This window comes from Rhagoletis zephyria, unplaced genomic scaffold (assembly GCF_001687245.7).
Source record: "Rhagoletis zephyria isolate East Lansing unplaced genomic scaffold, Rhagoletis_zephyria_1.1 Rzeph_scaffold_03721, whole genome shotgun sequence".
Lineage (NCBI taxonomy): Eukaryota > Metazoa > Arthropoda > Insecta > Diptera > Tephritidae > Rhagoletis > Rhagoletis zephyria.
Genome location: NW_016160804.1, coordinates 42,340 through 59,188, shown reverse-complemented (window position 1 = coordinate 59,188; position 16,849 = coordinate 42,340).

Genomic DNA, 16,849 nt, shown 5'->3' with positions numbered 1-16,849 from the left:
CCAAAGTGTCAAATGGAGTTGTCAGTAAATAAACTACAACGTGCGGCTCTAAATTTGGCCATGAAATTAAGTCGACTGTTAGGAAATTGCGGATTAAAATATCTCTTGCTGGACCAAGGCATTGCTAGTTTTATGCTCAGCATATATGTAATAAATATGCAGGCTGGAACTTCGTAACTAAGTTATGCGGGAAAATGAAAAGTCAAAACCTCCGCCTCCAGTTAACTAAAAATTATTTTTAAGCCGCAACAAGAGCTTATTAGAGAATTGCCATCCTCTGTAGATGTAGTCCTTTGGATCCCAGAATTATTAAAATACAAAAGACGAAACGGGATGATTTTCTTCAAAGCATCTTTGGCAAACATTTGGAAAGTTATTGGTTAAAACGGCCTATTCACTTGGTTTGTCGCAATATCGTTACGTTTGTTACGCTTTGTTTGGTGGTCTCAGCTATGTAGACATTATTTTTTAAACTTAACTTATAGTTGACCGCACGTCGCTTCCTGAACTTTAGCGCCCCTGGCGACGGTCCAAGCGCCACACCCTGAATCCGCTCCTGTGCATGTACTCCATGTGTGCGCCAACTAAGCCATAAACTTGTACAACCGAGCGGGCGGTTTTATTATGCCAAGCTTAATATGCAAATGTGGCTATGCTAACACACACACATACAAATTTATACATATTTATGCATGTATGTATGTATAGCTCCACGGTGTCATACATAAATGTATTTACATACCAATGTTTGTGTGCGCATTTAATGACGTCTAACGTCCACTGCTCCTCTACCAATTGAATTCTCAATTGATATGCAAACTTAAAAGAGAACCGCAAAAATTATGCTCAAGTGAATTTTTAAAGCAAAAGGATATGCCACGAACACAGCGGTACGACATATTGCAACAAGGAATACTTATGTATTTATATCAGTAGTATCTCCTTTTTCAAAAAGGAGATTTTCCGAAGCTAATAAATAAATTTACTCTAACTTAGGTTATCATTTAGGTTCAATTGATTCTCCCTCGAAAACTACACTTTTTATTCAAATCCAAAGAATTGAACGCATACAAAGGCGCTACTGCTTCACTTTCTGTTATCATCCTAAAAACTTCGAAAACTAGATCGAACCAAAATTAGATTAGAGACGAATTGCACCAAACTTCCCACTGCTCTGACATGTACCGGCCACTACATGATGGAAACGCGTGCAACCGAATGTACCAACAATAAAATCACTTTTGAAATAGCTGCTGCAATGTCGAGAAAATCGTTTGAAGAACAAAGTTTTTAGGCCGTCAATTTTTCATTCCTTCTGATCTTCCAATAATTTATCGTCTTTACTTCCTTATACCTATTAAAAATTTTCCACAGCCACATCCAATGTATTTAATCGCTTCCATGCATGCAATTATTTCTAACTAAAAATTGTTGAAAGCATTCTCGTCCATGACAAAATCAATAAAATTTAAACTCATAAAAATTCGCTGCCAACCAACCTAAATACCGGTAGTCTGCATTTCTGCTGGAATTAGAATTTTTGAGTAGGTGCTGCCAATATTTGTTGTACATGTATGCATGTATTTTCGTCATACAGATTTAGCAATGCATATATATATATATATATATATATATATGTATTTATAGCACGATGGATGAAAAACACCGGAACTGCGCGCACGAAAATCAAAATCCTTCGTTCGTGTTGTTGAATACTTAATTGCGAATTTGAGCAAAAGCACAGCTGAGTCGAAGCATAGCGGTGAAATTGAATACGAAAGCATTTAGGTAGACAAATACTAATCATAGTATAAACATGAATGTATGTACATTAGGATGCCTCACCACAAAAAAAAAAGTTTGGGTTTTTCCACAGGCATAATAAATTGTATTATATTTAAAAACTAAAAACTATTTCCAAACAAAATATTTAAGCGAGTTGGACCAATTCGAATATATATTCCAAAAAAACCACATTATTATGGTTCCGTTGATACAATTTTTAAATAATTTTATGCAGACCTTCCAGCTTAAACCAGGGTTGCCAACTTTTGCATTCTTGAAACCGGGACAAACAATAAGTGTTTTCTTTTGCTCGCTCGCAGCTATCCAATTTCCATTTTTTTGGTTACTTCTCGGGATGTTGAGAGCCACTTTGAGCGTGTAATATTTGATTCTCATCAGCCCGAAGTCGGCCGGACTAGTCCGGGTGAGTTTGGGCAGTTTATTCACTTTTGTGGGAGCATTTCATACATTTCATACAATACCTCACCTAGAATTTCCTTGCAGGTCGTTCCTTCAAACAAGCAAAGAATATCGAACATACTTTGTACTTGACTCATTTTAGACGGGACAAAATTACAAATTTTGCTTTTATTATACGACCTATAGTGCCGATTAGTAAGTAGGATATATAAAATGTAATCACATATTTAAAAAGATTCAAATTTTTTACAAAGACTAAAAACCGGGACATTTTGCGTCCCGACAGGTAGTGTACCGGGACCGGGACCGGGACCGAGACATAGCTCTGACATCCGGGACAGTCCCGCCGGAAACGGAACGTTTGGCAACCGTGGCTTAAACTCCTCTATGATCTAATAAATTTATAAAAAAAAATCGATTTTTTGGAAGTATTTTTAAATCGGTCGAGCTCACGTAAATGGTAATATTTGTCTATTTTTTTATATGGAGAGTGATGCACCTTAATGCAGGCATGTACCTACATTTTTGTATCATAGCATATAGTTGCTGCATCAGTGTGTGTGTGTTTGGGTGGCATGAATTTAAGTCAGAATCGAACCAATGTACTGTGGTTGCACGTCATTCAATCAGCAGATACACATCGACAAAAATTATTAAAATATAGATATGAAGTTTTAGACAATTTCACATATACATACATAGGTATGTACTATACACATATGTATGTACATATGTACATATGCATTTGTGTACGAGAGTACCACATTTATTGTACACATGTGCCGTGTTGCATGCAACTAAATGCCGCAGCGAAACGAAAGTTCGAAATATTCAGTTGTGGTTGCGGGCTGAAACGACGAGCCAAGGATCGCAGCTAGGCGTGCATACATATGTAGTAGATACGTTGACGGTGTTTGGTTGAAAGCGGCAAGTGTAACGAGGTATGTTTGTATGTATGTATGTATGTGTGCACATATGCACATTTGCTCCAACATGAATTGCAAAACTTCAAACAACTACGAAATTTCCAATTCGCCGACGTCTAACGAGAACAACGCAATGCACAAATGTACATACATACATACGTGTGCATCAACCTTACCACAGCAAGCGGCAAGAGCGCTTGGAAGCAGCTGCTGTGACGTTGCATGACGTGGCTAACTAACTGGCTGATTGCTGCAACACAGCCTGACGACAGACTTGTGGTTGCAACATGAATTTACAGAAATACACGCACACATATGTATGGATGTTTGTATGCACAGATGCATGTGTGTGTGTATGCCCGAGTGGGTGTGTTTCTGTCAAGCTGGTGCACACAAACTTTTTGCGCCACTGTTCATGGTTTTCTGTGTCAGTCGCACACCGCACAGTTTGCCACATGGACAATGGCTGAGCGCAGACGGCGGCGGGGCGAGCGGTTCGGGACGGGTCGAAGGTGCTGCGGCGGGGGCGAGACAAGCTCAAACGCGACAACAAGAATGGCTACAACAACTACTTACTTACCTACACATGGCAGCAACAGTATAAACGACGACCAGCGACGACAACGACGACACAACAGCAAGAGCAATAACAACAATGCCGGCATAACAGCAACACACGTGCAAAAGTTGACTTTTATAGAGTCGCAATCACAATAAAGGAGTCTATTATCCTTTTTATATGCGGCAAAGGAAGTCAGTGGAAGGATCGATATCCATTAGGAAAATTAAAATTGTGGCAGAGGCAATGAACGCAAATGTACATACATTTGTATGTATGTATGTATGTCTGTCATAAACGTTGTAGCGGACGAATACAAAGGCATGCTTGAAATCCTGTCACACACACCTACGTATTTAGAAACTGTATGCGGGCAGCGACCGGCACTGTCGCCAGACCAACACGTAAACAAATGCAATCAAATGCTAACACATACAAATTCACAAAAGCGCCACGCATACACACACACACACACACACAAAGCGCATCGTGATTTTGTATAACATTTGTGTAAGTTGTTGTTCTTTGTATTTACATAGATATTTTCCCTTTTGGGAAATTCGAATTTAATTTCGTTTTCAACAGCGCTTTACAAAACTCTCCAGCTGTCTGTCTAACTGTCTAGCGGCAGTAATCATTTGTTGCAGGCGGAAGAATATTTGTGTACAAGTTTATGCCCAATTGAGTTTGTAAAATTCGTTGGATACCTTACTTGGTTTATTCTAAATATTTTTTTTTTTTTTTTAAGTTCGAAGCAACTTAAACCCGTCATTTACAGCTACGGTATTGAACTTATGATTTCCCAAAGCGTTGGAGCCAGACTGAACCCTTCATCTGGGAAGTATTTCAAAACTATGGTATGTGCATAGGCAGTTCCGGTGGACGAGCGTCTAGCCACAAAGCGAGGTTCTTCAACATCTCGCTCATCTGCGCCCCCACCCCGACGGAAGAGAAGGAAGAGGCTTCCAAGGATCTCTTTTATGCTGGCCGACAGGAAAAACGGCCAAAATTGTTACCAGAGAGTTAAGCGACTTACGGAAGGCTACAAGCCATGTCGTTCGAATGGACAGAAACGCTCCTACTCTGAAAGTTTCAAGGCGGGCCGCGATGCTGGTAACAGAGGAAGAGAAAGACCTCCTCTGCGCTAAAAAAAAGACCAGGTGGAGTAGGACTTGGCATCACTGCGATTAGCAAGAACAATGGAAATCTTCGGGGTAAATTGAAGGTTTTCAAGCCATTCGTGAATGATCCCGCTATCAAGCTCACGGACACATTGTTACCGATGCTAGCCTTCTACAAAACCCTACAAGGTCAGAATTCCTACAAGGGACCGCTGTGAAGCTATGATTGACGAGGGTCCCAAGTTTAGTATACCGACGGATCGAAGATGGACGACGAAAGTACTCGAACAGGCGTACTTAGAGATTCCAGAAAAGTCTGCAGCGAAAGTGTTCGCAATCGAAGTCTGTGTTCGCGAATGTCTTTTTGATGGCTGTAAAACTCTTTTGAGCCACCTGGAACGAAAGGTTTGACTGTTTCGCAAAGCATGAAACCCAAATGCGCATACATGATCCTGAACCTTTCTGCAGTACAACTAAAAACTACACTGCAGAACTACTTAAGAGCTGCCCACTGGCGGAAATCAAAGGGAATGAGACAATTCATTGCAAAAGGAAATCCGAAAGACTCCTTGAACTTTGCCAGGAGGGTCTTAGAACTCTTACTGGCTACCTCAACAGCATACTGCAAGTTAAGGTACCATTTGAATAAAATGGGGCTTCCTGCGGAGACGGACTGTAGGTTTTGTGAGCTGGTGGAGGAAACCCTAGAGCATGCTTTATCAGGGACTGTAAATAACAGTTACTTTTTTCAGCAGTTAAACTTGGCCAGATATTTTTAAGTCGAAAATAAAATTTCGGTCGCCTACCATTTGGTGAAACAGAGTACGAACTAAGGCATTTTGCATAGGTAGCAGCAGAAGAGGAGTAGATTTGATTATTTTCTTGGATGCAGTCTCTGTATTGACATTATACCCGAGCCCACTGAGACCCGCAAGTCTATTCTTAACATCTCTTTGACCTACTCGACAATAACCACAATGATTTATGGAACTTACCAATAATCGCCAGAGTTTTTCAGAAAAATTCGCCCCTGCTATTTGTAAATGTTTTAATTTTCAGAAGATTTGTTAAGTTAAACAGCAGTAATTGGATAAAACTGCAAAAGGTGGGGTGGTAAGGTTTGCGTAAGTTTTTCAATCTTACATTATCTACTGAACGGTTGATTAATTTAGTTCAGGATCAAGACTTTAGCTAAAAATTATGCGTCTGGTTAGCTTTCCTTCGATCCGCAAAAGGGCCGAGTCTAGCTCGCGCTCTTTCTGATTTCTTATTTTCTAAGCATTATTACTTAAGCCTAAAAATATTATTAACAGTTTACATCTCGTTTTACTTAAAACTAATATCATTACATAATAATAATAATAATAATATATTGGCGCTTACACATATGTTCGGGTTTGGCCGAACTTCTGCTCATTACATATTTGAGTATTTATTAGAAATAAATGTGTTTCACCAAAAGGCTTTTTTTTCGCTGTCAGGGGGTCGAAAATGCCTATTGCATCATCAAAGTTGTCGTCACAACAATGGTATGTCCGGATACTAAAACACTCCCCCCGAATTGGAACCGTCGCCCACCCTGGGACCACTAATCGCATTTCTTCAGGGTGGCGTTCCATATTTCTCATTAACTTAAGTTCCCTCTGTGCATCTGCGTCCAGGTCCCGCTTCTTGACTCGAAGTAAGTATTCTGCATATTTAACTATGTTCTTCCAGTTAGTTTCGCTATGTAGCATGGCTTGGATGACATTATCTGGGTTAATTGGTCCTACAACGTCTTGCAGATTATTGCGCTCGGTTTCCCATCTTTTGTATCTGAAAAAAGTGTGCTCGGCATTGTCTTCTTCTCCGTCGCTGTATATGCATGACGGCTCTTCGGCTTTTCCCATTCTATGCAGGTATTTGCGAAAGTAACCATGCCCAGACAGCATTTGTGTGACGTAATCGTTTATTTCGCCATGTTCTCTTTGGGTCCACAGTTTTAGGCCTTTTATTAGCCTAGCCGTCCATCTGCCGCGTCTTTCGTTTTGATAGTCTTAGTGTCTCGTCTCTTACTCTTTCCCTTTCGTTGTCACTTGGATTCATTTGCGCCTTAAGCTCCCACATTTTCTTGCTGCACCAAAAGGCTTTCCGCTCTAAAAACCCGGGTACAAATTTTCCATTCCAGTTTCTCTTAATTCTCTCATTTCGATTACTTTTTATTGTTTTATGTTCAACCTAACACTTTTTAATTGACTCTTTTAACTTTATAAATATTTTTTGTTTAACACATTTTTCATTCATTCAATAACTGGTAGAGAGGACATTTTTTTTTTTTTTTATTTTACCATGTCCGCTATCCATTTTGATCCATTTCAATATTCACAAAAACCAAATTTTTTTAGCAGATTTTTTTTAATACTAGTTCTTTTAATCATTGAATGTCGTAACATTTATCGTTAATTTTTACTCGGATTTTTGCTATATTTGGCTTTTCTGGTTTTTCTGTATATACATATGTACGTACATTTTCAGTTGTTATGGCCGTGGTCTACTTCATTTGTTGTTACTTTTGTTGCTGTCGCTCACCTGCCATCGCGTTTTTAGACCTTCACTGCTATTGCGTCCATTTTCGTGCCAAATTCAATCCATCAAATGTCAAAAGTGCACAACGCCAACCATGTCCGGCACAAACTTTTGTGTTGTTAACTATGGCTATGTTGTGATTGTAATCCATAAAATGTCACAATTGATTTTCATTAAAAAGTTACTAGCGGCACTTGAAATTTTTAAATGCTACAACGCAAACTAGAAAACGAGCTATGTTTCCCTTTGTGGCGACAAATTAAAGAGTTAAATGTTCGTATAGCAACTAAAATAGACTGGCCGGCCTTTAATTTGTAGGCTTTGAACTAATCCAAATTTTTATACGACAGCTCCCATACATCGGATGGCATTAAAATTAGTATACCAAATCAGTGAACAAAAATCTGTTTAAATTGTTTTAAAAGTTAAAAAAATGACGAAGAGGCTCTTTTAAGATAGCCTTTTAAGTACGATTTTGAATTTAAATTTAGTAAAAGTGTGTAAGCAAAAACCGGCGTAGGTGTGTTCGCTTGGCAGAGGAATATCTCCTGCGTATACTATTTACTACACCCCGAATTACTCCAAAACGGAGCCCAGATATTATATCTTAGACCACATTTTCGGTCTCGAATTTTGGTATTCGGCATTACACCTGTCCAGTTGCAAAAGGCTATGGAGTTGCGTTTTGCGTAGATGTATCTCCAGTAGTTCGACCGCAGAGAAGAGTGGGGCCGGAAAAAGCTCTGACATTTCTCCCAAGCTTCTCACTCCCTTCATCTTCTGCTTAAAATTTTAGAGATGATTGCTCTTCATATTCTATAAAATAAGGGAGTGTCGGACGAGCTCGGCTTATACGCAGTCACGAAGTCGATAGAAGCAGCTTTTCTGGAGACAATCTTCTCGAAAAATACTTTACGAAACCGACAATAGACCTTAGAGCTTTATGGAGTTCATGTTAGGTGAAATGCACTAGAAAAGAATACGCTAATTAGAAAGCTAGAAGAACGGCAGTGGTAAGAATTCGCAGCACAAGGTGCTTAGACGACTAAGTATGTGTATGCATTCTTAAAGGCTGCGTGACTGACTGGAGGGATGGGTCAAAGCTTAACGGAAGGGTCGGTTATGGGGTGTCATCCAGATAACTCTCTATCAACCTCCTCTTTAGCCAACGGCAATTGGAGCCCTTAGCTCCTTCCTTGTAAGTTCCTAGCTAGTTGGGAAGTGCTCGACCTCTCTCTCTTTCGCGGCTGAATATTTACTAGTCCGAGTGGTAGGGGTGCCAGACCACAGAGATATTTTTGTGTTTTGTTTTTCGAGGGATATTGCAGAAAACTGCGTTACGGATGAGTTGTCCAAGAGGGAACCCTCAAGCCATACAAATAATAAAAAGGGTTCACGATTACCGTTGACCACATGTGAACTTGGACAGAGGTATTTTTCGTGGACTCAAAGGATTTTATCAAAATGCAACCAGCCATTCTATTCTGGTGGTGCCTCACTTGTTTTTTATGACGATGTGGAGGAATCACCCCATGAACAAGAATTGCGCTCTAAATACCACGTATCGCACATTCTTCAGCCATTCGCATTATAATGAAATATAAAAGTCTTTAATTACAAAAACAAAATAGTAGACGTTGAAAGATTGGTAAGATTTTTTAGAACAAATAGTCGAACAGAAACTAAAAGATACTCATTTAAAGTAAATATTTGATTCGGGCAACTTGTTAGGTGACCACCTTTCAAAAATATAAATTCGCCAGTTGTGTTCATTGAATCAAAATTTGATAGAGATACGGCCGTAATAAAGCATAAACATGCAAATTTTAAATACAAACGACGATACCTATGTATGTGGATTTAAAGTGACTAAGTTGTGGAAATTTTACACATAAATTAAGTATCTATGTATGCAAAAAAGAGTAGTAAAATTTTAAATGTACGTACCTAAATCTATTTTTTTAAAGTAGCAAATCGAGAGACAAAATTAATTTAGCTCAAACAAAAAGGACAACAACTAATTTGATTTTAAAATGTGTACGTATTTAAATATGTACATACATACATATGTACGCTTCTGTATGTACAATTACATGCAGTAAATATGTATGCACGAGGTATACATAAACAAACATACATACCGATGGTCCTCTGCAATAACGGCACAACTCAAAATTTCATGGTTTTTAAGTTATATGGCGGATTTGGTTTATAAATAATAATATTTTTTTGTGGAAAATCGACATACATATGCTTAGTTTTTACCAATCCATTTGTCACAAAACCGAACTAGCCAATCTTTACTACGACTGCCATAATTATGTTCCAAGACATATGTATTATTGCTAAATTAAGAAACGCAACATCTTTAATTTTCGCTACTGAAATATATGAAATTTTGAGTTGTGTCGTTATTGCAGAGGACCATCGATATGCATATTACCATCGCGCGTCATATACGAATGTATATAATACAGACATATGTATGTATGCATATATGTATGTATGTATTTAGATAGATATGGAGCAACAGGAATTTTTGAGTGACATGTCCTAATTTTAGAAACACTTTTACCGGCAGCCATTTTGGTTGTAATATAGCACAATATACATACATACGTAGAGCCAGCAACAGCACTAAGGCCCAGTGACTGTGGCAACATTTCAATTAACCCAATTAATGGACGAACCTAATTAAATTTTGTACATGAGGAACAACAACAACAACAACAGCGGCAGCAGCAGCAGCAGCAGCACGAAAAGCAATGGTGAAAATTGCTACAATGAAAGTCATCGACCATATAGTGAACAATGCCACCACCACCAAGTGGCAGCAACAACAACAGTAACAGCCAGAACAGTTCATAAAAACAACAAATTCTTGTGGCCATCAAAGTGCTATTTAGTAAGTTAAACAGCTGATTTGGAAATAAATTGAGTACATAGCATATAAACGTGTGCTGCACATACATATAATATTTATGTAATGTTAAGTACATATATTTCCTACATATGACTGCCACGCAGACGTCCAACTAAATATTCGTTAGTTAGTGTCTGCCACAAGTGGGGGTCGCTCGGCAGCAGCGGTTGCTTTGGTTGCTTGGTTGCTTGGATGATGACTGGATGGGTGGATGGCTACTAGCAGTCCTTTTAACTTTATGCTGTGGTAGTGTGAGTGAGCCGTCGCTCGATATTTGCCGGCCATAAACACTCAACTGGCGCTGTCAAGGTCCAATGCGAATGACCTTGAGACGAGGCAAAGGAAGCTGACAACCAACCAAGCAGCAGTCAAGCTGCCTTTTCCAACTGCCACTGCTGCTGTTGCTGCTGCCGGCATTGCTGTCGAAGAGCTGGCATTCATTAGCTGAGTCATTACTGTGGCCTTGAGTGTCATTTCGGCGTGGCAGGGCGGCCATTAGCCAAATGCCAATTAATAAGACAAAAAAAAAAAACATAATGACAAAAAAATGATAAGACGCCGATTGAAGTGATGTGGTAGTAAAATCAAATAAAATGAAGGGCCATTCCATTGTGACTAGTGGGACATTGTACTCCAGAATGTGATCAATTGTGAATTTTAACTATGCCGTCGGAACTTATACAACAGCGAAAGATATTTTTTTTACATAGAACGATAATACAAAGCGATTTCTTAGTTTTATGTAACTGGTGGGACAGAAAAAGAACTCCATTTTACCTTTGTGCATTCAAAGATGAATTTTAGCTAAAACACTTAATCTTCACGAACGACGTTTTTGCGTTGTAAAATATAAATTATACGCTTTAGTTTTCAATAAAAATGAGGTTTATATAATCTTCATAGAAATATTAAAAAATATTTAAAGTTGTGACTGGTGGGACATCTCCATGTGACTGGTGTAAAGTAATTATGCATGAAATAAAAGTTTCCATAGACAAAAATTACAACTTCTTTGAATTTTTTTAATATTTTACCACAGCTTAATGAAATGTAGTCATTTAGAAAGAGGTTACTACTGAAATAGAGATAATTAGGGCATTATTGGAAGAAAATATACAGGGTGTCCTAGACCACCCGTCTGCCACCTCTAAAATGGATAGAAATGTTTTTTTTTTTTTGAATAACCAAAAAATATGACCTACTAAATCGGTGATGTTCTACCTTTTGGTGGTATTACCGACTTATGGTTTCGACTAGATGTAGGTTAAACAGACCGGAAGTCTATTTTTTTCAATTATACAGACGTGATTTTTCTACAGATTCGTATTGTGAGTATACAAATACTTAACTTTGGTGTGCAACTTTTTTACCGGAAGTGCCTCTTTCAACCTCTAAATGACCTTCGAACTTCAACTCGTCTTGGACTTCCGAAATGGGCGGAATGCTTTTATTGGAAAACAAAAAATATGAATCGCCAAGTTAGGGATTTTCTATCTTTTGGCCGTATTACCGATTTCCGGTTCCGACCGGAAATGGGTTAAACTCACGGAAAGTCCATACATATGTAAGTATTTCGCATACAGTTCAGCTTGAGAAAGGTTTGATATAGACTTAATTTTATAAATTTTTTTTTTTGTATGCTGCATGAGGTTGTCAAATGCACCCTAATATGAAACCGGTAACATTTCTCAAATATACGTCAGTCGTCATACTACAACATCTCACCAAGAAGCAAAGCAAAATTTCAGCTTCATTAAAATGTATGAAATGTGGAGGAGTAATACCTATAACCATTTTCAAATAAACAACAAAATATTCAACACATGCCTTTGGAGTCAACTTTGTACCTACAACATTTCCCTATAAATTAACATACATACATACCTGTTTGTGTGTAAAACAGAAGTGGAACTATTAGAATGAGAAATGGCGAGCGTTGGTGCAATGAAGCGGGAGCATTTCTACAGCCCACAAAAGCAGACAAAATCAAAAGATCAATAATTATAACGATGTTGCAACATTGATGGCAGTCGGCCGCACTATAAGATATGTATGTACATACATATGTAAGTACATGCGGTTTACAATAGCACAAAGCATGAGCACGTCTTCGGTGCACCACCCCGAAAAATTTACCAATGTACTAGTATTCTTATCCTTCTATTCTAAATATCTACTTACCCAGCGAGCGAATGAGTGCAAGACTGTTTGATACCAATTGTTACCGTAAAATAGAAAGCCCCCCTCTTCTGGTATTAATTGTTTGTTTACTTTACAGACAGTGAAAACAAACTTCATAATCATAACAAAAGTTACAAGGTTTGTGAGTTTTCTACATTTTTTTAAATTCTATTAGTTATGCGGACGAGGGAGAGGGTTTTCTAAGCGCGCATCAAAGAGATGTTCCACGACGATTAAATATAAGTACGTATACATGTCTGAGGCACAACATGCAGTTTTATAAAGTTGATCAAAGAAGGCATAGAAGGAGCCTCATCTTAGACGAGTTTCCCGTCAATGAGTCGATCAGCTCGGGGTTAATTTCAAAACTGCACAACCAAACGTATTTGATAAAATTGGGAAGCTGCATACTAACCAGGACTAAAAGTGAATAACTCAGTGAGAGGGGAGACCAGTATGTTTGCATGTATGTATATAAAAAAATATTTATTGGACCAAAAAGTAGTGGGTAGGCACTGTGGCCAATGGTAATCAACTATTACCACCTCCGCATGGTTGTAAGCCATGCAGAGTCCGCAGAAGACTCCGGAAGCAGTGTCCGGAGGATGCATCAGACTAGGCCGAGCATACTTTGAAGTGCCATCTAATTGAAACTTAAGAAAGTTCAATTACATGGCAGTTGAGAAGTGCATGTGCAAAAATTGCATAAAGGAGATTTTTGCTCATGCAGCAGTACATAGCATGAATTTAGGCGCCCGGTGTTAGCAGTCGAGCCTAAACAAAAAGCATGGCATAAAGTCACGGTGGAGAAATTTAAGAGTGGTGGCCTATGTCGATGATGTGGTAATATTAGTAAACGGGTTATGTCCATCTGTAGTGAAGAATATCATAGAAGGAGCTCTAGGAAAGCTTTTCCATAGCAGAAATACACACATTGTTCGTCCCGGGGGGTGACTGCTGTTAAGAAAAAACCTGTTGCTGCTGTTAAGAAAAAACCTTTGCTTTTGCGATGTTGCTTTGACTAGGGCTTGAAACCAGGCCCTGCGGAGTGGTAGCGCGTACTGCTAACTACTACACTACAGCGGCCATTGTTGAATTAATTTCTCTAAAAAAACTCTTCTAAATTACTATTACAGGTTTTTTTTGATACGAGAAGCCAATTTCTAAGGTTTAAGTGCTTCTATTACTATTTGATAATGACTAGAAAAACACTTGGATTCAACATGGCGTAGGTCTCTCGCCTTTTTGTGGCAACATCAAGACGCACACCGCAAATTGAAGGAGAAGCTCGGCCGAAAACTTGACAAAGGTGTAAACGCCAAAATATTATTATTATGCTATTAATATTTCGAATGACTAGTGACCCTCTTGGATTCAACATGGCGTATGAGTGATGTTTATCTGGTGATTTTTCTATTTGATGTTCAATATTACTATTTAATGATGAGGTCCACTATTGATATGATTCATAATGTGATCTTAGATATATTAAGCATATGCTCACTGGTTAAGAAACAAAAAAAAAATTATTGCATATATTGGGACGTATTCCTGTTTCCGTACGAATCGAAAATCAAGAAATTTTCCTATCATTTTCTATACAAAAATTTCAAATTTTCGATTCGTACAAAAACCAGAATATGCCTCATTAATTGTTTATAAAGAAAAACGTAGTTACTAACTTAATAATAAATTTGCTTAAAACTGATTTATCGAACTTATATAAACTTTAATCCAATAAACTGATATTTTGGAACCCATCTACGAAATTTCAACGAAGTCCGACACGATTTGATGCAAATATACCTATTTGTTTATAAAGATGCATTTAAAATCTATAGTTTCCGGAAAACAAACAACAGCGTTGAGCAAAATGGAAAACGGAGTTGGAGTAGGCGTTTTCCCTGAATTCTTGGGATTATGAAGAATAATTCTTCTGGCTGACTTTGCTTGTTTTTACGGGCAAAACTATATATTTGATATCGCTGAAGTCTGTGGACTATTAAAAAAGTATCTCGAATAGCCAGGCTGCTGTTATGGTTGGATCTCACAACCACAATTTGCCGAAGTCAGATCATAACAAAGACGCTACTCGCTGCTCTTGAGTTCTAAAGCCGTCAAAGGCCGTGCTCTCACAAAAAAAAAGTCTGCTAAACCATTATCTTATGTTCGTTGGGCTCCAAAAGGTGTGTAGATTACACAAATACAAACATGGATAGCACCAATATACTCGTACATTGCAAACTAAATGAGATTTTGCAGATCGAAGGATATCTACATATATACTTTGTATGTTTGTTGGGTAAAAAGGGTGTGTGCATATAGATAAAAGTGGCAAGTGCAACCATTTTGTAAGAAGAACGATAACAGCAAACTTGCAAGTGGTACAAATGCTGCGATATACATACACGATACACAAGCCAGGAAAAATACATACATACTTACGAAAGTCGGAAGGCGAAGCAAGCAACCAAACGAGGATTGGGTGTAGCAGCAGCGGCATCAGCAAACAATGAAGTTGCAAGCAAGAACCCGTGGAACACCATTTTGATTGTTGTTTACGTATGTACCTACACGGAGCTACGCACAAATGCACACACTTGCATACAAACATACATACGTAATGAAGTGCAGATACACACCAAATCTGGCATCTTAAGTCGACACAGCAGCACCAACAATGGAAGAAGAAACTTGAAATGCAACATCAAAAGCGAAGGCAGCAGCTGCTACCTTAAAATTCTGTAGTTGCCTTTGCAACAGCAACAGCAACTTCAAGCAAACGAACGACTAGGCGATATGTATCTTTGCATGTTGCAAGCGGCAAGCAAGGCACCAAATGCATGCAGCAAGCGTAAATGTTGCATAGGAAATAATAAAGCGCAGATCGTATAAGGCGCCAGACGTGAGTGACGTTGCACATATGTGTATGTATGTAGATACTAATGTTCTGTTCATATGTATGTACCTTTATAGTATGTACATATATAAAGATGCAGCGAATTTGTTTGCGATGGCAACCAAATACGCTCAATTAACGCCACGAGCGGCAAACTTAAATGAAGCGGTGTTCACACGATGCGATCTTTATTTATTTTATTTATTTATTTGTTACAGTCTTACGACCTAATAATACAACTATGATATTCGTAGTTGTGTATATGAATTTTAATGTTCTTATTGTAAACTATGTATACAATAACTATATATATTATATTACATATGTCTATATCAGGCCGCATGGATAAAAATATGCATTTGCCCCCTCCAAAAAGTTCCGACCTTCCACTTTAATTTATTTGAATAATCGAGTACAAGATCGGAAATTCCCAGAAAACGCAATTGCAGTTCCCAATCATACGACAGAGCAGGCAAATTAGGCAAGTGGCCTGAAGAGGCAAGTTCCAGGCCATATTGTTAGGGCAGTTGGAAAGCACTAGTTTCCAATGTGCACCCTCACTTCTCATATTGTTGGTTCGGTTCGATGAGGATTTCCGATGTTATACACGCTGTCTGAATGAACTAGATCCAGAGCAGCACTGTTTGATAGGGTAGGAGGACGGTGCTTCGGGGATTGGTGTTTCGACTCTGTCAAGATTTGCAGATTCATCAAGCTGTCTGAGTGGCTTGGATCCAGAGCAACCCGGCCGGATGGAAAGGATTTGTTTCCATGCCGAGCCTCTATCTGATAGGTAGTGTTCGACAGTGATCAAGTAATGATCTCTGGAAGCTGGCAATGCTTTCACAATTTCTTGTTTGTGGCGGTAGTTCGTTAAAACACTTTAATCCTTTATAGAATATGTTCATTTTATCCACTTCTGTCCTATATAACGGCAATCTAAAGCTATTATTTTTATTTTAAAGCTATTTATTATTATGTATGAATGAGTTTCATTTATATATCTGAGATTGTCGCTCAGGTAGTCCGGCAACCGACCATTCTTTATATTGAATACGAATTTCATGGCGTGATAAAAAATTTGCTGCTTAACACTCAGCCAGTTCATATCGGCGAGCATCTCTCGTGTGGCAATTTTAGAGGCGATTCAAAAAGTTGACTGCACCCCAACTTCATTGGAAAAGATTAGTTGAGAGGCCATTCACACCAGGCGGTTGTTGCTTTCAACTAAAAGTTGCCGGGAAAATCGCCTCATGTAAACACGGTATGAGACAAACCTTTTTTGTTTTGTTTTTTGTTTGGTGGCACACAGTCTCAACTGACGCTTAGTGGAGACGTACAGTGGTGCTGTGTGATAAATATTTTGCTAAAATTAAATTGGCCAAATGTGTGTGTGGCTCGACCCTATTAAGTTGGCATTTCAGGGTACTATTTTATATATATATAAGAAAAATTTGAAAGGAAAGGGGG